Source organism: Falco punctatus (genome assembly GCF_963210335.1).
Source record: "Falco punctatus genome assembly, chromosome: 7".
Lineage (NCBI taxonomy): Eukaryota > Metazoa > Chordata > Aves > Falconiformes > Falconidae > Falco > Falco punctatus.
Genome location: NC_137587.1, coordinates 39,658,983 through 39,683,158, shown reverse-complemented (window position 1 = coordinate 39,683,158; position 24,176 = coordinate 39,658,983).

Genomic DNA, 24,176 nt, shown 5'->3' with positions numbered 1-24,176 from the left:
TTGGACAGATTTTGCTCAGATTCAGGAAAGCGCTTTAACATGGGTTTAAGTTTACCCTCTGTTTGGAAAGTACTTAAGCATAGGCTTAACTTCGAGCAGACGTTTAAGTCCTCTTGACTTCAACATGTGCTCAAGTGGTACCTACAAAGGAAGCATTTTCCTGAAGCAGGAGACCATCTTGGCTTAGGCACTGGATTAGCTGTCAAGAGACAGGGATTTGTTCCTGGCTCTACCGCTGGCCATTGACAGGGTGAGGCCAGGCAAATAACATCCCTACTCTGTGCTTCCGTTTCACCACCTGCAAAATGGAGCTAACTGCACTGCCCTTTGCAAAATGCTCCAATGTTGATACATGACAAGCATTACATTTAAGAAGTACACTTTCATATCATTATACTCAGGGTTTTCTTGCACTGTCCTTTTAAGCAACTGGTGCTGGCAGCTGCTGGACAATGAAGGATCTCAGCTGCCCATCCTCCTTATCCTTCCCTGTTAATTCAGAATAAGGGCTGACAGTATTAGCTGATTTCCACTTTGTATACATCTCTTAGAAACACCTTTTAAAAATTTTATTTTAGCATTAAAAATTCCATTGAAGTTAATGGGTTATTAAGTTGTTGGATGCATTTACACCTTCATATGTGAAGTGAGTTTGGATTTTCATTAGTTAGAGCTAACACCAATTTTCAATAAAATATTAACCAAACACACAGAGAAATAGTTCATGTGGATCTATCCACTACTTCAATAAAATTAACAGACTTAGATATTTACTCTTGCCCTAGCAGTAATATTTTCCCACATTACATTTCAAACAATGAAATGACACTAAATTCATTTAAAACAAATTTATATTATTGTTATTTTAAACAATACTTAATTCAATTTCAGTGTTTGGCATTCAAAGTTTGAAAATACCAATATTATTGTTTAATGTAAAAAAAAAAATAATAATTCAGCTACAAATTATTAGCATATGCAAGCTTCCCAGATGACTTCCAGGGCTGGTATTTACATTAAACTGAAAATGAGCAAAACCAGCCAGATGTAACTGCCATTCAGAGAAGGGGGCTGCCAAGATTTTAAAAAAGAGAAAAGGGCATTCAGTCCCAGTTTCAGTCCTCTCACCTGCACTTGGCAATAGCTCATCTGGGGACTGTCACCACAGGTTTGCTGTGGCTGAACAGAGTAGAAAAGAGAGGGACATGAAGATGAAGAGATATGGGGAGACAACCCATACGCTGGTCACTGTGGACCTTTTTGGGCTATGTTTATCACCAGTAAACCTCCAAATATGTGGCAAATAATAACATCTTTTCCTTCACACATGGGGAAACAGAGGCACTGCAGCTTTTTTTTGCCATGGAGGACATTAGAGATAGGGCCACGTGGGTGGGGGATACAAGCCCCCGCCACTGCAGTCCATCCTCCCAGACACAGCCCAGCCCTCACCTCTCTGTCTGCCCCAGGGTCTGCATGGCTTCGCACGGCAGGGTCTGTCCGTGGTGAGGAAAGGCCCCAGCCAGCGGCCAGCCCTCCGCAATGCAGCTGTGGTGAGGCCTCCCCTCGAGCCAGGGTGTGGTGGCAGCCATTTTGTGTGTGCTCCTCACTGCTGCGGCTTGGCTTGCGGTCAGGGCAGGCCCTGAGCGGCCACCACTTGGAGGGCAGAAGTATTATTACTTAGTAATATTATATATTATATACTATAATATAATTGCCTACATTGTTATAATGCTAATATATTATTCTAACATTTAGATTAGCACATATGTTGCAGGGAGATGACATGTCAGTTTCCAGCCCAGCATGGAGCGGTTCTGGAGGAGCGCAGGCCATAGGGGGCAAACATTTCAGAGGAACGGCTCTACCCAGCTGTTTCCTTAAAGGAAATCAGAATCCTTGCACTATCCTGGCCTGCCCATGATCTTGTTGGGAAAAAGGCTGGTTTAATCTCTTGGGCCAGATATTTCAGCTGAGAAAGGGGATTGCAAGTAAGAGGAGGCTAAAACAAGAGCGGAGTTTGTTTGAGCTGCCTGGAGACCGCTGGGGGGGATGACAGCATCTGCAGGTATGTGGGGCTGGTTTCTAGTGCTTTCACCCCATATATGACCAGTTGGGTTAGCCAGTCAACCCTTAACACTGATGTTGCTGGGCCATGCACTGGCTGTCCCATGGTCAGAGCAATCTGTGGGAACAAACCCTTCTGCACACGGGATTTAAGACCAGCTCACGAGGAAGCAGGGTCAGCATTATGCAGGTAAATTCCACTTTGAGCGAACAGCATTTGAAACAACAAACGTTGTAAATGCTTGTAAAGTATGTGGAGAGTCAAAGTAAATAACGTGCTCACATGTCCCTGAATGCTCTACCAACAGGAAGGAGATGCTCCATTGCTTGGAAACAACCTGCTCCCTGAAAATTGCCAGGACGGCTCTTGCTGAGCTTTCTTGCTAACAACAACACATTGATGAAGCCTGGAAATGCCGGCAGGAAGCCAGTGACTCAAGGCGGCCTTTGAGGAAATCACAAAGTATATTTAGATTTGATCTTTACCTGCTAACGTGGTCCTTCAAAACCCTTTTAACAAAGAAGCAGTTGCTCTTTGAGGATGTCTTCCCCACATTCGGCACTCAGAGGAGCTCTGATTCAGAATAGAACAAGCGGCTAGAAGAGCGTGTGGGTATTTAGCTAATTATATGTTTGGTAAATTTGTGTTTTAAAACAATGCTGCTTGTCTCCTCCCTTTGCAGAGCACCAGTTCACTGGAGTGTTTTGCATGGATTGGCAATTAGATGTAATTAGGTCTTGTGATTTCCACATTTGTGTTCATGTCACAAAGTTTACTACTAAAAATGCTCATTTTGATGGTAGGCGTTTTCTAATTGCTCACAGCCTGCAGCAGTAACAGAAACCATTGGCAGCTGCAGCACCTGAGTTTACTGTTGGATCAAGGCATTACTCCCTGCTCAACTTTTCAGGATTTTGCAGCTCCAGAAGTCTCAGCCACCACTTTGTCAGGGTCAGCTGTACTGAAGTCAAGGACAGGGGACTTACACCTGCCTGCCAGCTGACACATCAAATCAGCTAGTAATCTGGTAGGTGGGTAGGAAGTTAAAGCCCAAATTTAATAGCTGATAAAAATTTACAGAGGAGGAATTGAGCTACCACACCACCCCCCAACCTATGCCCCTGCCCCTGGAAAATGTGTCAGTATTAAAGTGATAATTTACAAACCTTTTGGAATTCAAGTCTGTGACTGATGTTACCTCAGCCCCGTGCAAGGCATTTTTATGCAGTTTGTAGAACTGACCAGTCTGCTGTGCATTTCCAAGGTGGATAGGACAAGAAGCAACAGGATTAAGATGCAAAGGAAAATGTGAATTGGACAGTAGGAAAAATCTCTGCAGAGTGAGAATTGTGAAGCGATAAACTAGGCTGGTGGTGGTACAGCTTCTTTTAAAGTGGTGATTTTTAAGAACAGGTTAGTGAAATAGATAGTAGGCCTGATTTCAGTTTTGTTGGTTACTGGGACTGGGAGATTGACTAAATAGCTTCCTAAAAGCCTTTGACCCTTATTCCTTGGTTTTATGAGTAGTACGGGTCTTTCTCAGCCCACCATTGCAGGTATTGTTTCACTGTGTGTGCATTTGTCACATAAGTCATATGGGCACCAGTCCCCTTTCCTGGCTGGATCTTCTAAGCTCTTAAATGCATTCCCCTGAAGAGTGCATAGCAGAAGGGCGTATTTGACAAGCACAATTGGAGATAAGCAGCCCTGAGGAGTTTTAGGACATTGAAGAAAGAAAATAATCTTCTGGTTTCTTCTTTGCACAAAAAAAGATTTAAAATAACTCCATCCCCTCTGGACTGCAGAAAGAGACACTCTAAACCAGATAATCTCCAGCTCTTAGACAGAACATTTTCTCTGTTGATCTCAAAGATCTTTGCTAAGGAGGTCAGCAGTATGATCCTGTTTTGCTGATGCGCACAGGTGTGCAGATCTGAGTTGTGGCCATGCTACCAGGTAAGCAGAAGTGGGAGCTACTTTTTCTGCTTGGAGGCAGATCCAGGCCATGCTCACCCCTTCTTGCAGATGGAAAGCACAGCACCTCCACCCTACGCATCTGTGTGGGCAGACCAGCTGGGCCCCAGCAGAGCTAAGCTTGCCATGTCTAAGTCCATCAGCAGACAGCATAAGACCAGCTCTTTCTTAGCACACTACAGATGCTTTGTGCCTCACTGACTGCTTGGCAACACGGGCAAGAAGCATGCATAGGTCACAATATAGTGGTTACTCTCATTCCTCTTCCTCACCATGCTGTGTAGACATATTACTAGCAACTGGCTTATGTTCACCCCATAGGTCATAGGGTGGAGTAGAAGTACAGCTAAAGGCACCATCCGGTTGTCCTGATGCTTTCCAGGCATGTGTCTTTGCCTGGAGCAAGCACGCTTATGGAAGACACACGTGGTTGTGCACATTCCACCTGCAGAGACTGCAGCTCTTTGTCTCGTAAATGCTGCTGTGACAAAGCTGTTCCCTATCACTCCTTTTTATTAAATATTTCCTACAACAATGGCTCAGTGCTTTTCTCAAACTCCATAGTCTTGGATTTAAGACTGACAATAGAGCAGCAGCACAGAAACAGTATATGTGTGCACAGGGATAACACCTAAAAATTCAAAGTCTGGGGTCCTGACATCACATGAGACTTTATTTGTTTCATCAGCCAAGCTTTGAGGGAAAAAAACAAAACCAAAACCCCCTAAAAATATCTAGTTTATTTTTGTCTAGAACTGCAGGGCAGATGAGTTTTCCAGAAGGGATAGAAAGCTGCCATCGATTTTATTATTGAGTCAGTTTTAATGAGTCACAGTATTTTTGGAAGGCTTTTAAGATTACTGTAAAGTGCTTAGTTACAGTGGCTACAGGTGCCAAAGCAGGAAAGGAAACAACAAAGAAATGCACAGCAGCTGTATTGCTACGCTTCCCCTCAGAACTGGGCTCAGCAGAACAACACTCATGGAAAACGCAAAAGAAAATAGGAGAAGATGTAAGAGATGACAGAAGTCAGCACGGTCAGCTGCTACGCTGAAGCAAAATGCATTTTATTTAAGGGACTGTCCAACACTCCTTAGTTGCAAGTTGGAAAAGGCCACTGACAGACTCTGGTTTGCCAGACATTCAGTGAATCGCATGTTTGCCTTTCAAGCTGTCCTTTGGTTGTAAGTCATTTGCTCCCATAGCTGCCAAGCTCTACCACTGCCATCCTGCGTTGAATGAAACTGTGGAAACATCTCATTTAGCAGATGAGAGAAGGGAAGGCAGAGAAGGGGGAAAAGAGGAGGTCTCAATTGAAAACAAAATTATTTTTTTTTATGACTTAAACAGACTCGCCTTTTTTTCACCTGTACCATTCTGAAATACATAGGGCACAACTTTCAGAAAGCTCACAGAGATGCTCTGTGTTATATGGCAAAAAAATATGCAGTGTTTTCTACTAAAAATAATGTACCAAAAAGTACATTCTGAAGATCTGGGGACAGAAAACAAACAGCCTCAAAAATACAGGGATAGAGAAAATGCTTCTAGTTACTATATGATGTGCCAGCTAGATTTTTCAGATACTTCCCATGATGATTGGACTCAGAGTTAGGTAGAAGCAGCAACCATGATTTCAGCGAGCAAGCTCTGAGCAGGATCCATTTAACATGCACATGCCTGCCTTTGCTTCAGCATAGCAAGTGACTGAATGCACAGCTGGATACTTGCATATGCAAATACTGGTTTGTACATGCAGATAGCTGCACGCAGCCCAGAAATCAGTTCTGACTTTGGAGGCCAGTTTTCACTCTCCTCCTGCTGCCCCCACCCCCTTCACCAGACAGGGACATGCAGAATATTCTCCAGGCTGCAGCAGCATTGCGAAGGGTCACCACCAACTTCACAGCATCTTCCAGCATCCTCAGCGCCAACATTGCTCACCCTGGAGATGCCACATAGCAACCTGGGCACCGGCCGCCCCGCGTTTGCACACAAACACGCATGCATCAGAGTGGGAGGGAGAGCAAAGGAAACTACTTATTGTCTCCGGTGGAGCAGAGTCGCAGCGGATCCAGTCTTGTGTCTGCTCTTCATGCGTGACTGGCATGAGTCCCACTGCTAAGTCCTTGGCTGACAGCCAAGCACAGAGTGGCAGGCACCTGTCCCTGCTGGGAGACCTGGCGACCCTGACTTGCCCTAACGGTTAGTTCTTTTCTAACATCACGTCTACTCGAATTTACCTCAGGATTTCCCCCCTCTGAGTGCCAGGGAGCTAGGCTGATGCCAACTGCTTCACCATGGATAAAGCAAGGAGCGTTCCCAAGCTGCACTCGGGCACCCTTGAAGCATTCAGCTGTACTCTCCTCACTGGAACAGATGGGGCCCATCAAGGTGTTAGCGTCCTCCGCCACATCAGCAAAATGCCCCAGCACTGGGACAAAGTCAGAAGAGAAACACAAACCCCAGCCAGGCTCCCTCTTGACTATCCTTAAAATGCAGTTTGAGACATGTGTTGAGGAGCAGGCCTGGCTCTGTGCTCTCACCTCGAGTGTGGCAAGGGACCTAAGATCCTCTGCCCCCATCCTTCACACAAGGACATTATCTCTGTACCCAGGGAACCACAGCTCCCAGAGCTCTGGGCTGCATTTTGGTTCACTTTCTTTGGGAAGCCTGTTCCAGAATTTCCCTGCCTGCTCTTTAACATCTGCAGCAGCACCTTGCACACACAGATCAAAACCTTTCACAAGTGGCTCTGCTGGAAAGGAGGACAAGGAATTTCATTTCACAGGAGAGTAAACAGAGACCAGCCAAGAACAGGTTTTTTTGCAGGAAGTTTAGGGCAGGGATAGGACCAGGACGTGGATGTCCTTATTCTGCAGCCTGTTTCTTACATAAAACTCTACTTTCTTCAGCGTTACAAATGTGAGTGGAAATATTTCCAAAGCGTGGAGAATTTTTGAGTGATCTCCCATTATTTCAGCTTTATTTATGGTCTCTTGTCCCAATATAGGCACATTTTACTTATCTTTCTGAAGAAAAAGAACAGAAGCTTTTGCTTTCTGACAAATGATCTGCATTGGAAATTGGTGAGTTCTGCACACCTCATCCTCAGTTTTAATAATGAGAAGTTCATCAGATAGAAAGACAAATGGGGTTGAAGAGATCTTATGGTTGGCCCTTGCCAATAAAATTGGAACTTATTGTGTACAACAGAAGCTGCCTGCTCTGTGATGAGGAAGAGAGGGTGGCTGAAGGCAGAGCATCCCAGCTTTGGGCCAGGCACTCAGTGGCTCTGCAGCCACCTTTCTCCTCAAGCAACCATGGCCCGTAGGTTTCCTCTGTCTGCCCTGTCTCCCTGACCACAGAGCTTCACAGCCCAAGCTCTCATCTGCAAGGAGGATACAGTACCTACAGGCTGGAAGCTTTATCTCAGCAGGCTCCACTGCAAAAGAAATAACATGAGGAAAACTAAAGATCCAAATCCTCTCTCTTAGAAATCAATGCTATTTTGTATTTAGGTTCAAAGGGGTGCAGCCAGCATAACCAAGGCTGGAAAATAGAAAGGACCAAGCAAAAAGCACTTTGTGCTAGAACCACAGACCAGGACTGAAGTCAGTAATATTCTCAGGTCTGTTCATCTGTAAAAACAGGCTAAAAGCAGCCTAACAGCAGTGAGATGAAGGAAAAGCCATCATTTAGGGCAGTGGCAACTCGTTAACCCAAATGACCTGCATCTCTGGTGAGCACTGACCCAAGGACTTGCAAATTTACCTCCACTGCCCAATAAACTGTCGCTGCCCAGCTTCTCTAATTAAAATAGTCCTGGATTTGCAGGACCTACCCAGAGAATAAACTGGAATTTATCAGATTAGCTAAGCCAGATCATACGCAGAGCATATAGGCTGGCCAACAGCCTACTTTGGACCAGATTAACCAGCTAAAATAATTGGGGATTTTTGCAAAGTCTGCCCCTAAAGACTGGCATTAAAGAAATGCACCGAAGAGTAAGCATATATTGCAGCCCATTTCTTTTTACCCTGTTTAGTTCTTAGCTTGATGTTCTTTGGCAATTGCCAGGAATCAGCTTTTTATCTTTCACTAACCAGTGAGAAGAATTCTCTCTCTGCAGCTCCTTCAGGTGAGCTGTTTCAGTGGGAAGTGGTGGATCTCTGAAAGGGTAGGGAGGATGTATTTAATGTATTCCTACATCAAAATTCTGTTCCCCTTATTCCTACACTCTGGTCCTTGCGTTATGGGGAGTTTGTGCACTGATGTCTGAGCCAGAGCAGAGCTGCATGCTGTCCTGATCAAGTCAGATGTCCTTGCTGGAAAAGGATGAGCAAATGAGAAAGTCTTGCAGTCTGAAAAGGATAGAACCCAGGTGCCTGCAGAACTGGGGTGCCTGCCTGGGGGCTACATGTGAAACGGGGGTCTTTCTCCTGGCCTTCTCAAGGGAAATGTGTGCAGTGGTGCATCCCTCCACCTGCTCTCACCTAGTTATGCGCATTGGAGCCGGCAGTGACATTCTGGCAGATGTTTCTTCTCTGCAATATGGGCTTCACTGCCACTCAGGCAAAACAGGTTTTGCTACCAGAGCCAAAGGACTGCAGCCACGGGGAGGAGCAGGAGGAGGAGTAGAGCCAGGAGACACCTGAGAGCTGGATTTCCTGCCCCTGTTCTCTGTTCTCACCCTCCCTCTGCAGCCCTTGCCCAAGCCAAACAGACAGCAGAGCCATGGACATCTTGTTCCCCTCTGTGGGTGCAACCACCCACTTGGCTTGTGCCTGGGGCAGGCCTTGGGCATTCAGCACTGCTTTGAACCTATATACAGCCTCTTCAGAGAGGAACGAATCCTGCATTTTTTCAGGGACATTTCTATGAGGCTCTGCTTTTTGATGTCATTGGTTTCAGCCTTTCCCTTTTTCTTTCCTTTCCCCTCCACATTTACTGGTTGGGTTTTGTTTTTTTTTTTTTTCTACACAGAAGCCATATTTAATAAAATATGTAAAACATCCTAAAACCAGGAATGCTGTATTCTGCTGACCTCAGCTGTGACATGTACCAGCATTCACTCACCGCTGTTCCCCTTGTTGAGGATCTGATTGAACACAGCCAACAGGGAAACAAAAGTTTTATCACATAGTAGGTGACAAATGGGGAAATAAGATGCTGCTGTCCTGAGCCAGTGCTGGTCTGGAGTCCTTGTCCCTGAACAGTGAGGCAATAGAAAGGAGGATAAGTCATTAAAGGACAGAAAAAGACCTTCTCCCCCTAGTTTTGACTTTGTCAAGGACACCAGGAGGTTTCTGTTTTGTTATAGACTGAAAAGGGGGGAAAAAATCCCAGTACTCAGTCTTTTCATACAAGAGAACCACAGCTTCCATCAGAGCTGTGGTGGGTTCAACCAGTGGCTAACATCATCACATCTCTGCCTGTCCTGTAACTCACTGCACTCACCACTCTGGATTTTACTGGTTTGAGCTCCACAGAAAAACATGAAAAACCTCACGCCTCTCTCACCAGCTGAAAGCAAATTTCCTTTCTCACGAGCACACATCCATCCGAGCGCTTATTTCAGCCATGGCATTTGCAAAACCCAGCCTTGCGTGCACAAGCTAACTCTTCTTCTGCACCCATAATAGCCACCCACAACAATTCTGCACTTCCAGGCTAAAGTGAGGGAATCTGTTGCTTGCTGCTGGTTAGAGGATATGACCCCAGGATTACTGTGAGGCCAGCAAACCAAATGCTATCTGGCCTGCAAATGAATCTTTACATACCCCAAACCAGGGCGTGCATCTGCTTTTTGGACAGAGGGACAGCTGCCACAGCAGGAGAGAACAGCTCAGACCCAGCATTCAGTCTTGGCTGCAATGACCTGGCTCCTGAATTTCCACATGTGAATTTTCTACTGATGTAAATGAGGGAGCTTCATATACTGAACAACTGCAAAACACAGTACATATCCAAGCAGTAAGGTGTTACTCCTGGGTGCTCAGAGAGCCCACCCAGCTTCATCTATGAAGTACACCAAGGAGTACTCAGAGGGCTTGCTACAGGATCCAGGGCTGAACCCCAAATTTTTCACCAAAGTTATCATTTCACCCTCTTTTCTAGAAGCAAGTCCAGAAGCTGACCTAAGACACCCGCATGGGGGTATTATATAACAATGGAGATTGTGTGTATAGTTTATGTAAAAACACTTAATCTCACAGCTGCTTCCCTCCCCTACACCCTTGGCAAAATTTTGCTTCCATTTCCCATTTAAATACCTGGTATTTGATCATTTCACAGGGTTGGCAAAACAAGCACAATGGAGGCAATGTTTGCTCAGATCTATTTTTGTGTGTATGTGTGCGTGTGAATTTTTGGCAGAATCAGTGTTTGCAAGAAGCAGATAAAACTTTTCTGTTCAAGAACCACTGACAGCCAGGAATTGCTGCCTGCCAGCAAATCTCTACTTACCAAGGGAGATCATGTCATTGTCAGCCAGGTAGAGGGGCTAGAGACAGAAATCTAGAGAGCTTCCTTGTTAGGCTATAAATGAAATACTTGTTTAGCAGTTACTTTAAGACAGTAAATCTCTGTGTGTGAACCCACTTCAAGATAAAATCCAAACTTGGTTTGCCCTGCTTATACAGCACAGATGCATATGCATCCTGGAAGCTACATAACCCAGTAATATTTTATTCACATCACACTCCAAGGAGCTCACTGACTGGAATTCAATAGAAACTGTTCTCTGTGTGAAAGTAATTTCAGAAAGTAATCTAGTTTATGGAAATGAAAGGCATCAAAACACAAAAAACACTGTTTCTGTACAAGTGCTTTGCTTCAAATATTTGACATGGAAATTTATATAATCCCTCTGGGGCACATGGGTTTCACGAGTGTTAACATCTTTTGAAATGAATTTCACAAATGTTTATTTGGAATACCAGGCATACAAATAATTTAGAATATCAAGGCATCTTGTTGAATCAGTCTTAATGATACAGATCTCAGATGGCTGCGAAGGTTAAAAGGTATGAATTTTAATTGGGTGTATGGAAGATGTCATTTTCAATCATTGCACTGCATTACTAAAGCTATCACTTTCCAATTCTAAGCCTCCTGCTACCTCCTCCTCGACTCTCTGTTACTTAAAGACCAAAATGAAACATTTTTCACATTTTATTTGTGTGCTGGGCATGTATTAAATACAGACTTTTGCTGCCTATCTTGGTTTATACAGGACCCCATCACCGTTGTATTGCAACACTTCTCAAGCAATAAAGGGGTTGACTTTTTCCAGACAGATAGTGCTATATTGTCATTCCAGTTCTATAAAAAGTTAAATGATTAAAGGCAAACAGTGTTGAGGCCATCTACAGCACAAATGGTTGCTAAGACTCTGGTCAAAGTCAGATTTTACAGCTGCCTTCTGTCTTCCCTGCTCCCATGGTGGGCCCTACTTAAAATACGATGTAAATCAGAAGTAAAATTATTTTGCTGTTTAAAATATCTCTTAGTTAGTGGATCCATATTTACTTCTGGCTTTGGATAATGTGATGGATAAGCAGGAAAAGAAAAACTAACTGGGTGCCTGTTAAGAGATCTTTGTCCATCCTGTGTGGCAAAGGAGCAAGGATCCTGTGGGAAAAGATATCGTGTGATTGGGTAATTACAATTATCATAAGCCATAGGCAGTAGGAAGGCAAATTAAGCCTGCAAAGGCAGCATGAGTTCTGAGAGCTCCTCAGCTAATGATTACTCAATATTGCAACTTTAACACTCCTTTTAAGTTTGCTTGTAGCCTAGGTTTGTAATCAGCCAGATTTTATCCAAGATACTCTTCTTTATATTACAAAAAAAAGAAACTTGGGAGAGAAAACTGAAGAGCAGTTTGTTCACATGGAACAAATTGGTTGGTCCCTTCGGTGGCTCATTCACTGGTTAACCTTAATGTGCTCAATCAATGTGAGGGTGTTAAGTCAGGCATGTTCTGGGGGGAAAAAAAGTCCCTCTCCCATTCAACAGTCTTGGGCCAGAGCAAGCACTATGCAAACCATGCCTTCAGAGAAATGAAGCAGCCAAATTTCAACAAACCTCTGAAGAACATGTACACTACTGATAACTTGGCCAAACATGGGTGGATTTCAAGAAAGGCGTGAAAAGCACTTTGTTCACAGGCAGCATACAGCCAATTTCCTTTCTACTCCCAAGTGTGATGATAAAAGCTCAGCAAATGGCTCTGAGATTTTTTTCTTTTTACAAGCAAATTTTATTCCAAGAAATCATCATTGTTTTCTTTGAAATGTCCACTGTCAGCAGCAGGAGAAAAATGAGTGTGAGGCAACCATCCAACCCATAAAATTTGAACCACTGGCAGAAAAAACCCATCGGTCTTCTAGTAGGACACATTAAAGGTGCCCTGCTATAGACTGAACTGTCAGGTCTACCTACACCCAGAGTGATTCTGATTTCAAACACATTTTTATTTGCTAGGACTGATGGCCTTAACCATCAACCATTTTTGCATTTTGTAGCAACCATTCTGGGTCAGGCAACTGACGGTCAGATCAACAACTTTGGCCAGTATTTAGAACAAGAAGAGAATCAATATGCAATTGTGCTTCCTGAGAATAAGCTTCCAGCCTCTGGCAATCTGTGCCTTCAGGGCTTATGGGCATCCTGGCCACAGACAGGTAGGACTGAAGGTCACTGACCTGCTGTGAGGCACAAACGTGTCTAGAGCACCCCTGGGAGGTGCTGCGCAGAACCTCTGACAAAAGGGGAATCCATAAGCCTTTGGGGCTGGCTCAGGGTTTCAGCACCTTCACAAGCAGAAAGTATTTCCCAATATCACCTTTAAGAAACTCCCGTTTTAGAGGATGTGGATTGGCCACCAAATCCCCTTTTAGTTTTTGCCCTCAGTTTCCCAGCTCTCCCCACCCGGGTGGGTAGCTGGGCCGTGTTGCTGCTGCCTGGTGGTGCATGTCTCCTCTCCATGGTGTGTGAGCACACACTCCCCACTGCCAGCCTGAAACTCCCCCCTCGTTAAGGCTGGCTGGTAGGAACACAAAGGTCTCTGTTTTGCTTGAGTCTCTCCTGTGAATAGGCGGAACAAATGGTAAGCACAGAAAGCAAGAAGAAAAGTTGTCCAAACGGCGCATCAGTTTCCCTCATGAGAAAGGCTTTCCCAACCCTCCCCTTCCCCGCTGCCCTGCTCGGATGGGAGCGAGCCTTCTGCTGCGCAACCTGGACAGCAGCTCCCCCCATCTCTCCACTCGTGTTAACTTTCTTTCCCCCTTCCATTACACGCATGTCCTCCCTTGCAGCCTTGCAACACGTGCAGGCTGTGTCAGACCGTGAGCAATGACAAGGTGGTTGAGCTGGCTTCCTAAACCCCTCTGTTAGCAGAGCATTGGCAGATGTGTCCCTGGGAAGAAAAGCACTGGCAGGAGATCCATAGACTCTTCTGAGAAATGTCTGTGGTTGTGATGTCTTTTCTGCACTACAAACCACCCTTTCAAAACAGCAGAGCAGGGAAGAAAAGGAGAGCAGTGTCTGCCACAGAGCTGCTGGCTGTGCTGGAGAACAAGTTCCAGTTGCAGGCTGGAGGGACTAAAAGACTTCCTTTGCTGGAAATGAGGTGGCAGGATGGATCCCCTGCGATGAAATGCCTTTGCTGCCCTCCCTTAGGGAAGCAAATCACCTGGTGCTGCTGCTGGTTTGCAGTGATGGTTGGCTGAGGAAGATCAGCCCTAAGGACACTCAAAGCACTGGGGTGCAAAGGAGTCCCCGACACAGAGCGGGGCTGATGCTAGGTGCAAAGCAGGGCAGAGGCTGTCTGATCCTACAGTGGCTGCCAACAATACGTCCCCTGGCTGAGCTGTGTGCTTGGGGTGTGGAGCATTCTTTTTTGTTCCCAAAAGCGTACTACTTTGTTAACATGCAGTGGAAAAATACCTTTCAAAGGAGCGTTCATCCCTGAGTTTTCACTGCACGCAGATAGCAGCACCTTTTCAAAGGTCAGTTCCATTTTGTTCAGGTCTTCAGTGTGCAGCAACTGCATCTACTTGAGCATCTGCAGGTTTTACAGGTATGCTGAGGACTGCTCAAAACAGACCCATGGGCACAGAGGAGTTCTGAGTTCTCTTCTTCGGCAAACCTATTAACAACCAAGCAGCACCTGGAAACCAAATGCTTACACAGTGCTCACTGGTCCAGAAGGTCTGCTCAGGCAGTAGTAGTATAATGCATGATTTAACTGCCCAGCATTGACTGATGCATTATTTCTTCTACTGATGGGTGTATGTGCAACACACTGATTTTGCAGATACCCAAAGAACAGGGAAATCAGTCTGGAAAGAAATCTTTCAAGGTCAGGGTATATATGTGTATAGTACACTGTAGGATATAAGACTCTGGGAAAACCTGGAGTCTTTAGGAAGCAAAAAGTCTGCAAGATCCCACAAGTGACTGGCTTAGGAGGGGCTGGGAAGCTGACAGGCATACAAAAAGGAACAGGTATCTCCATACAAACCTGCAGCAGAAAACAAGCATAAGGTAGGGGGGGATCTTTTCAGTTATCAGATCCAAACTCCTGCTTTAAATGATGTCATACACTCCCGTACTCAAACCAAGTGCCAAGATGCCAGTCTGTATTACAGAAAGTAGAATAGGCAGCCACTGGATTGGCTACTTCAAACACAAATTTGAAATTCTGGAAGTGCTAAAAATGGCCTTTTGCAATGTATGTGATGTCACATTAGAGATCACAGTTCAGGGAAGGGGCTCAAATGAATGGTTGCCAGTTTCGTATATACTGAGGATAGGAAAGCAGTGCAGACCACCAAGAGGTCAAGGCAGAGCATTTGATTATACCAAAACAACAGCCCTTCATCATCAGCAAGCCCAACATCAACAGCAAGCAGAGTCCGACAGCACTTCCAAGGCACACATTTCAACCAAGGCACACTTCATCCGTGTCTGCCAGAATATGCCAAAAGCCTGAAATGCGGTGTAAATTGCCATGGTCATCAAAACATGACAGCAGCTCCAGGACTTTCTGGGAAGCACCTCCAGCACCAAACAGGAAACTAAAACACCCTAAAACCCATCTGAGGACAAGAAGGGCCCCCTTTAATCACCAAGTCCTTCCCGTCACATTCCCCGGCAACCAAGTCATACAATCCCATTTCACAGGCTGAACAAGCATCAGCTTTAAATGAGCTGGAGCATTTGCCCCAAGGCCATTCCCAAATCTCTGTTGTCTGAGAGTCTCAAACTCTCTTCTGATATCCAGCTTGAATATATTCTTCATCATTTCATGTCTCTCTGTATTTGCAGCAGCACGGTCCATTAAAGCCAGGCAGCCTCACCCCTCTCACAATCAGGCTACGCACAACCAGCAGCCTTCAGCACGCATCAAGCCAGAATAAATCATCCTGGCTGTGCCCATCTTCTCTCTTCATTCCTGCCCTAAATTCCAAACAGTCCCCTCTTTCTGTTCCCATCTGATGTCCCCAGTCTCAAACCCAGACAGTGCACCAAAGGAGCCCATGCAGAGATCTATCTCAAAAAGCAGAGAACACTGCAAAAAGGAGATTATGAAGCTGGGGTGGAAGAATGTCCTTAAAGGCTTTGGACTTTGGGATGGTTATACCAGCTGAATGCAACCTCGCAGATGTTCATCCTTTGCAGAATTTTTCTGCTTCACACAGTGCTGGTAATTTTGGGAAACTCTCTTAAGCTGGGCCAGGTGACTGTTGCTCTCATTACAAATGTTTTGGAAAGGAGTTTTACAAGCAGTCTCGATCTGGGTTGCTTGCCTGGTAATTGGGGCACACATTTTTTTCCCCCGCTTGATACAAAGCCCCAAATAAGCTAGCTGTGCAGGTCAGCAGGAATTAATGTTTCTTCTCCCCACCGCTCCCCCCCTGCCCCGCCCCTTCCTCCTCTTTTGTTGTAGTATTGGAAGCACTGGTTAAAAATAACTATGTAAACCCGCTGCGGGAGGTGAACATCCCTCACTCAGCACTTCCAGGCAAGCTTCTAGCATGGTCTATCAAAAAGCATTCACCAAGTCTGCATGCACTTTGGGATCAGCCTGATGGCCTGGGCCACCCTGCAGCACCATTCAGCACTGGGTGTAGCTAGGGCAGCACAGAGGCAGGCAGAGCAGTGCTGTGCACCCCTTGGTGGCTTAGGAGTGAGGCACCCCTGGAACTAGGGAACCTGAGGTGGGAACCTGCCATCAGGACCTATGTCTCTCCCACCCAACAATCCCATTCCTCACTGTCCTTTGGCTAACAGCAGTCAGAGGATAATTAGTCTCCTTAGATAGATGCTAACCCCAGTGAACACCCTGCCTCCCCTAAATGAGTTCCCAAGGTTGGAGAGGAATTTGGGATAGAATATAGACATCAGGATGGGCTTTCCGAGACCTAGAAGGGTACCCTAGGCACCTCTCTCCTCTGTGACAGATGTGCCAATGGTTAAGTAGCCAAACTACCCAGCAGGAGGGAGCTGGTCCTCAGGACTTCATGCTTGGGACAATTCACACAGGAGAAAAAACAAGACCCCTAGAAATGCTGGGTGTCAAATTAAGAAGGTGACCAAGAATCACCAAATTCTTTCCCAGCCATTGGCTTTATTTTAATGTTGCTTGAAGTACCTTTTGATGGATTTTCAAATCCATTTCAGTATTCATGTCAGTTTGATTACACTCTTTGCAATCAGTATTTATTTGAATTTGGACAAGGATTGTTGTGAATGGTGGTAAGGAAAGATCACATGTACAGTTATCATCTTGCTCACAGAAAGATAAGTTTAACAAAATAACAATCAGCATCAAGAAGGATTGCTTGGGAAATAATTTTCATTACAAAATGTAATCATCTATATTGGATATGATGTTTATTTGTTAAAAAGAAAATAAAAATGGAGTTTAGGAGCTCTCATGTCTATAAAAAGACTACTTTTCCTGGCATTTATAAATATTAATATGGAACGCTAGTGAAGAACAATACATAACAATAATGAGAATCACCAAATCCCATCATTTTTGACATTGTCATATCAACAGCTTAAGGATTAGCAGGTGAACTTTAAACATATTGCTTCCAAATAATAATAATAACAGTAATGATAATAACATCAGATGAAAAAAACTCCTTACTGCATTATATATTCTTGATGGCTTTCTTCTTCTAATAGCATTTACAGGATCATTGCTTTGAACATTTGGATGACATGCTTAAAAAATTAACCTGAAGAAGGGGGAGGTCTCCTTATCTCTTTCCATTCTTGCAAAGCTTTGCTTTAGCTTCCTCTTTGTTTCCCACTAACCCCTGACATTGACAGAGTCAAAGGCCTATCAACTAATACCCTAATTTCAGCAGGATTTTATATATACATATATCTATGCGCATCTGCAAATGTTTTGTGCACGTGTGTACATATATGCATAAAATGAAACAGTGTTTTAAAAGATAAAGTTGCACCAGGTGTCAATTTTCACACCTCTTACTAAGTACGTATGGTAAAAAATGATGCCACAATTTCATTGAAAATCCAAGCTATTGAGATCTAATCGCTGCTTAAGCTGTGGCTTTATTCAAATCTGGATCACCAATAGGGCTCAGGATGTAAATGAAGTGCAAAGAGAAATAAAGCAAAGGAAAAAAAAATGTGTGATAGCCCTTTCCTTCAGCCATTTGATTCCCAAGTCCTTATCAGTCAATTAATGCATACTAAAACTTTAGTGGCAGCCTCAGTTTAACAGACCTAATAGCTACAGCAAGTCCCAAGCATTAGCCAAACAAAACACACTTTCAGCAGCCTTAATATGAGACTGAAAAAAGGTCAAAATAGACAGGCTTTACAGAATAAATCCTGAAGATCCATTCTAATTTCCACTCAAGGATCTTTTAAGCAGTTCTTGGATGCTCTTTATGGTACTTTGATCCAAGCATAGTTTCATTAAAACTTTGTGGCTTGGTATTTTTAAACCTGATAGCTTCACTAAACTAGTTCTCAAAATGTTAGCTAAGCCGCTATGCATAAAACTACTTTACTGTCATGGTGTCTTCTAATATCACCTAAGTACAGGCTGTTGCAATTTTGAAAATGAACCTTTTCTACATTCACTAGATCTCAGCTTGGGAATTTTTGCTTTCGCACTTGAAGGCTGTCTCACAGTATAAAGGGAAGGTGCTGCCTTACCCCCTTCCTCTCCCCCTCCTTGAAACCTAAAACTAAAATTAGCTGCTGTACCTTATTTGTTCTGGAAGCAAGTTACACAGTACTTTTATCCACTGTGGTTTCCAATTGCAGGATTAACACTGGATGCTAAAAAAACACTCTGGAAAAATAACAAAACATTAAATGGTGTTTTAAAATCCAGTTTAATGATGGCAGGATAAATTCCCTAAAGACCCAGGAAAACAAATGTTACTTCCCACCTTCATAATGTGGCATGTTAATAAATCTGATTTAACTGCCACAGATAAAAAACCCTGTGTCTCCAGAGATTGTCCTTTGCTCCCCTGAAAATGAGGATGGCTGAAAGGTTAGGCGACAATTTTCTTCCTTTCGCCTGGTGTTCACAAAAGCCTTGATTTCTCGAGGAGCTTTTGTGGTGAGTTTGCATTACAGTAGTTAAGAGAATTACAGAAAGATAGCTTCAGAAGAGGCTGGGCTGAGTTTTAGAGAGAAATATAAACAAAGGATTATTTTTAATAATAATAACAAAACCGAGGAGATGGGATCCACACAGACACCCTGTTCAGCCCTGCTCCAATCTGAGCCAAGGGCCAAACACCCACTAGCTTTCATGGGAACAATTTGGCCAGCATTGGAACAAATCTTTCCCAGCAGGGGAAAAAAAACATGTAAAACTTGCAAGAGAGCCAAAAAACTTCTCTGGGCTGTTGGGTGGGAGACTACTTCTGTGCATGGTGGACATTTAAGGCCAAAACAGGAGCTTATTTCTATAAACATACATGGAAGTGCAACTTCTGTTATCTGCATAGTCACTCCCTGTCCCACATGGGTACAAAACATTACACCGACATGGGCCTGATTCTGGTTTTAACCACAACCCAGTGACTCCCTAGGTCTGCCCCAGCCAGGGTCTGAGCCTGGAATCCCATCCTCCAGCCTCACCTCTGGCCCCAACACCACCAACAAAGTGGTTTGCAGAAGTAAGCATGGAACCCTTTGGCATCCAAAACCTCAGGAGATATTCATGGGTTTGGGAAAAAAATTGTCCCATTGACCACTTCTTGGGCAAGGGTTGCTTTTGACTGTGTTATGGGAAAGGCCACCAAATCTTTGCTGTTTAATTCCCTCAGATGCTCTCTCAAAACAACCTGTGATTTACCGATTTTGTGAGCAGCCACTGCCTGGTGGGTTGGGATGAGACTCTCCCACTTCTCCCTGGGTCCCCATCACCTGGCAGAAACAGTTTGGTTGTTTTCACTGCTTCACACACCTCCAAAGGGTCAGCAGAAAATCCTGTCAACTGAACGTCTGACAAAAGCATCCTGATGTCAGGTATAAAGAATGCCACCTACAGCTTAATGTCTGCAAAAACCCCTCTGACTTCGGGCAAACAATGAACGTTTTTGTCTTCTTAATGCCCAGTATGCAATCGAGTGGAAATGCTACTTCCATCCTTAATCTACAAATGAAATTAAAGTTGTTGAAAGACACATGATAAACCAGGATCCTTTGTTTCTTACAGAAGAGGGGAAAAAATTGAAACCACTAAATATTTTAGCAGATTTACTAAATTTCCAATTAAATCTGGAATTATGGCGGAGCCTGTATCTCCCTCTCACTCCACCACACACATTTTCTATTTGAATAAAGTAGGTTAGACGCGGCGCTCCCTCCACCCACCCACCAGAGCAGGAATATTAATGAAGCACATCCGTCGCTGGCGCGCTGGGCCAGCAGGGATGCTCGGGCATCCCTGGGCCCGAGCGTGTGGGAAGGGCTGGTTTATAGGGGAACAGCCTTGGCTATCCGGAGGGAGCGGGATATGCTAGGCAAGAGCACCCTCTGCCCGCTGGCAGGAGGGTCTGGCTCTATTAACATGCCCCCCATCCCTCCCCCTTCTTCCCTTTGCCGAAGAAAGGTCACGGGAAGCAGCTTACACAAGCCAGATGAGGTAGAGACCAAATCAGGACCAAGATTATATATCAGGGACTTAAAGGCAGGAGCAGAAGAACAGCGTGCAGTGCTGGTGCATGCTTCCTGCCCATTCCCAGCCCTTCCTCTCCCCCCGCAGAGCACTGGTCATGTCAAAGTGAGAATACCGGGTATCTCCTCACTTACGGGTTTCCCATGCGGGTGGCCAAGTTGGCTCAGACTTGGCCAAAAAGGTTTGAGAGACAAGGATGTGCTTACAGTTCTTCCAATCTGGCCCAGTCTCGTTTGAAATCGAAGGGAAAAGGGATGTGATGGTTGGCCCTTGAGGGAGACACAACCTCACTGTCCCCTCCTCTGCTGGGAGGAAAGGTGGGGATTTCTCCCCTGCCACAGGTCAAACAACAAGGGACAGGCAGACCCTCAGTGAATTTCTGACCCTGAAGACTAGACCAAGAAAAGCTAACACCAGCTATAAGAACAGGGTCAGGTCTGTACTGGGTCAGGTCTTGTGTCCAGCCCGTGTGTTGTCCCACCTCCCACACCAGCCACACTTCAGAAATTAGGCGAGGGAAGAAGCACAGAGGAATCTTCCCCAGCCATGTCCCTCAGCTTCCAGCAGTTAGTGCTTTAAAGATGCCTTGAGCTGGGCTTTTGCATTTAAGACCATCCCCTCTATGTTTTGGCTCCATATAATTTCCGACATCTGTGGGGATCTCAGCTCAGAGATGTACAAACGCCAAAGAGGCCAGGGAGACGCTCACCATGAGCACTGCCTGCAGCGTGAGCCCAGCCACGGGAGCATGCTGTATGGGCTGCTGTGCCAGAAAGGCGTGGGCAAGGATGCCCACCTGCACGAAGGCAACGCCAGACCTCCCAGCAAGGCTCTTGGTGTGGCTTATCCTTGCACACCTTTTGTCACACCTGGGTGACACCCGCTGCACAGGTATCACTCACAAGCACAAAGCTCTGCTCCACCCCTGCACCCTTGAACATCTCTTTGCAGGGAGAGCTGATGAATTTCCTTCAGGCTACTGCTACGGCAACGTGCCTCAATGGAAAGCAACTTGTGATTTTGGAAAATGTTTCCTGTCACCTAGTGAAACCTGAGCTCCAGAGGAGACCAGGGGAGTATTTATGCACCCACTCCTGAGTTTGTCCTTATTAGCCACCAGGACATGTCACTCTCTTCTCCCAGGTATTCTGAGCTGGGTTGTGAGGCTGCCTGCTCAGTGCACACCTTCACCATAACCCTGGGCAGCTCTCAGCCCACCAAGCCTTCCTCAGAGGGACTGGGAGGCAGTCGTGTAGGACAGGAGGGACTCACAAAAATTGCCTTTGCCTCATCACTGACTGCAGATCACTTGCTTTTCATACGCATTAGCTAAGACTTTCCCTCCCTGGAGGCTCTGTGCATCACTCCCTCCCACGTCTCTGCTCCAGCTGCTTGTTGCAGTGTTCAGGGCAGGCACCCTCCTTTTTCTTCTACTCGTGGGCACTATCTTGCACAGAAGGTGGTTTCTTGGTACCATTGAAACAAAGTAACAGAGAGGAAGCTTCTTTTTTTGCCTTGTGTAGCAGCTAGGCCCATGCAAAGTTAGTACAAGACTTTGCCACAGCACAGAGCAGTGAGAATAAGGCCAAAAGAAGAAGCAATTTTGCTTATTTTTGCCTGTTAAACCCAGCTCAATTGGTCCATTGCAACTTATTCCTGCTGTCTCTATTCATATATTTTCTCCTAGGCAGCTGCCAATTGATGTTGCATGTTTGTATTGAGTGGAATATACCAGCAGGTTTTAGAATTCACATGTTGTTTCAGTCATACTTCAACATTTAGCTTATACACGTCTGTATAAGGCCTGCTTTTTTCATAACCTCGTATGCCAAAAGAGCTAAACAGTATTATTTGCTTGTGGTCAGAAAATGCAAATTGCAGCTGCAGAAGGGTTTGCCACCTTGTGTGGGATTTCCTACACTGCAGATGCCCGCGCCTGAGCTGGCAACCTGGGCTCCCTCCAGCGCTGACCAAGAGAAGAGGACCCCTGACCACACGATCCTCCCAGTCTCCCTGGGATCGCTGCCTTGGGATGGGATAAATCACCCGGAGCTGTGCTGGCTGGGATGCAGCCGGGTCCTCTTCCAGGAGAGGTTTCCCTGGGCTGCTGGGAAGAAAAGGCTGAGCTGCAAAGAGCAACCTGCAAGGGGGGATTTGGAGAGGTGCCTTCATGCTGTGATGCTCCCACCCTGGAGACCCAGTCAGGAGGCACGTCAGGATACATCTCATTTCCCATGAGACATCAGTAAAGCTGAGGAAACAGGGGCAACTGTAGGAAATTCAAGGAAAACCGGCAGAGATGTGAAGTTACTATTGCAGGGATGTGCTGACCTTCCAGAGTCACCTTCCAACCCAAGCTGGACATGACTGGAAACCATGGAAGGAAACCAAGGTCAGGGCAGGAGGGGGAGAGCAGTGACATGGAGGGATTCCCAGCAGACAGGAGCAGCAAGGCAGTTTGGGGGAGTGTGGACCAGCAATAACAGCTCAGAGACAAGTCATGTTACCAAATCCTCATCCTCTCCACCATCTCGCAGCATGATGCTTGTGACCCTGGAGAGGACTAAACTGATTTTTATTCTTCCTACATTTTTGTATTTCTCTGCTCTAGTATTAAAGGACTGGGAAACATATCTACCGTCTCCCACAAGGATCTCAAATCTTATTTGCAGTGGTAGGTAAAGGTACATAAGACATTTTGAACAGTCACTAGCTAAATCAAAAACAGTCCTGAGACATCAGACCCATTGCTATATTCAGGATGATTTCAAGACATTTCAACCACAAGAAATGCATTAGAGATGCACAAAAAAATGCACAAGCAAACATCTAATTATTATGATTTTATATTTTCAGAATTTAGGTCTGAAAATTCATGGGTGAGGTTTTTTAAACCAAAAGCATGACTTCTCATTTTGAACACAGTCATTTCCATTTAAAAATGGACCTATAAGGAAGATGGCTGTGAAACTAAAAGGCTCAAATAATCCTCCAAAGGAGGCAAACCATTTTGCTGCTGGCATCACAAGGAAATACTTCAACAACAGAAAAAATAACCTAGTCTAATCTAAACTGACTGCCCTCCAAATCCAATAATTTCCAGAATTCCCAGCGGGAATTCCTCCTTGCCATTGCCATGTAAGTGGTAAAATAGCCACTACCACCACCCTGACCCAGATACCTCGGAGGGAGATGGTCAGCCCCAGGCACCAGGACATTCACCTTGGGTGGTGCTGGAGGGAGAGCTGCGGAGGGAAGGTCTTGGATGAAGGATATGTGGACAGGCTAATGGGAGTGCTTTGCCAGAGCAAGGGCCCCGGTTGCATGAGCCCGTGGAGGGCAAACAGCCTCTTCCTACCAAGTGGACAAAAAACTTCCTTGTAATGGGTTCAGTCAACCTCCACAGCTTTTACTCTCTCTATGGGGAAAAGCAACTACCTGCCAGTGGGCTTACAGGGAAGGCACTGCTGCAAATTTCCAACATACTGGATGAAACTCCACCAAAGGGAAGACCAAGAGCAGCCTTCTCTCCTCCTTGGACCCTGCATCTCCATTTCTGGGGGTCTGGGGTTGACCACAACAGAATAGCAGCACCATTGCTTTCCTGCCTCATTAGAGGTGTCAGTTTTCCACTTCTCACCAGCCTCAAGTTTGGTAGAAGGTGTGCAAGGCATTTAGGGTCTGAAGGACAACCTTGCCAACCCAACAATGATTGCACAATGGCTTGGGATTGCAAGAGTTCTTGGCTGCTTTCTCCTTACAGAGACCTACAAGTAGACCTCAGACCCTACCAGCCTGGACTGGGGGACTCAGTGATCTGTGTCCCTAAAAACAGTCAGCAGAGGCCTGGGGCAACTTGCTTCTGCAGGTCTTGTAGGTACTACCATAGGTTTTGTGATTAAACAGCAGCACTGAGTTGGCAACGCTGTCAATCCC